This window comes from Etheostoma spectabile, chromosome 17, assembly GCF_008692095.1.
Source record: "Etheostoma spectabile isolate EspeVRDwgs_2016 chromosome 17, UIUC_Espe_1.0, whole genome shotgun sequence".
NCBI classification, from domain to species: Eukaryota; Metazoa; Chordata; class Actinopteri; order Perciformes; family Percidae; genus Etheostoma; species Etheostoma spectabile.
Window position 1 is genome coordinate 1742089 of NC_045749.1, and position 1162 is coordinate 1743250.

Consider the following 1162-nt stretch of genomic DNA (forward strand, 5'->3'; position numbering starts at 1 on the left):
AGATTTGTACTTGCCAAAGAGCGTTGTGTGGAATCAGTCGTGTTATTTTGGGTAATTACAATTGGGTAGTTAAAATGAATATTAATATAGGAAAACAGGTCAATTTGACCTGAGGACAACATGAGGGTTAAGGGAATGGAACACATATACAGTACATACAAACAATACATCTTAGCAACGTCTCCTTATTTGAACTGTCTGCTAACCTGAGTGTGATATTATGCAGAATTGGTCCTTACGTTCATTTAATACGTCTTTTAGTGTGTTGATGTAAAACATTATAAGGAACATTATCGGAGGATTATCTGAGCTACAGAAATGTATGTGAAACTCAAACGTGAATGTCCTTGGACCTGTACAAACCTACCAAATTGGGATTTATGTGGGCAACAACCACCAGGATCTGGATCATTTCCATAACACTGCAACCTCAAGGGACATGTTTTGTGGGGGATGAGTGGAAATGAAGGGTTTGAGAAGGTCTCCCAATGGGGCTATCCCACTTTCATCCTCCGGTCTGCTTCATTCAAATTACAGTGAATCCAGGTTCTGAAACTGGTAGTTGATATCACAGGAGCAGGGTGTGACTTGTACTAGTTAACACACGCACACATATTCTCACACAATATTCACATTTTCACACATGGCAAAAATGATGTAGTCATCTGCAGTGACTTCCAATAAAACTAATATATGCCTTAATCTGAAAAAGCCACCCAGAGATGATCGTGTGAACTTGTTTTGGATGAGTTATCTGGGCTAAATTTCAATTTCCAGTGCGCTGTGTGAGTTTGGACTCACGCTGGATTAAAATGGAAATAAGCGGTCAACAGTATTTTTAGTGAACTGAAACTAAATAAAAACTAAAACTCTATTGGCAGTTTTAGTTCTTAGAAAAATTGAAGGGACTCCATATTCACATTCTAGACAATTAGCCGTCCCTACTATGCATTTTGAATTCATATGTAGCTACTGTACATACTACTGAGACATCATACCTTCTCCTGACAAAACCAAACAAAAACCAAAATATAGAACAAATAAAAACTCCTGTGAAACCCACTAAAAATAAACCAAAATGAAATTGGAAAGTCAAAACTAAAATTCAAAATCATAATAACCTTGCTGCATACACATGCTCTATTCCCGCACTAACGGGTTA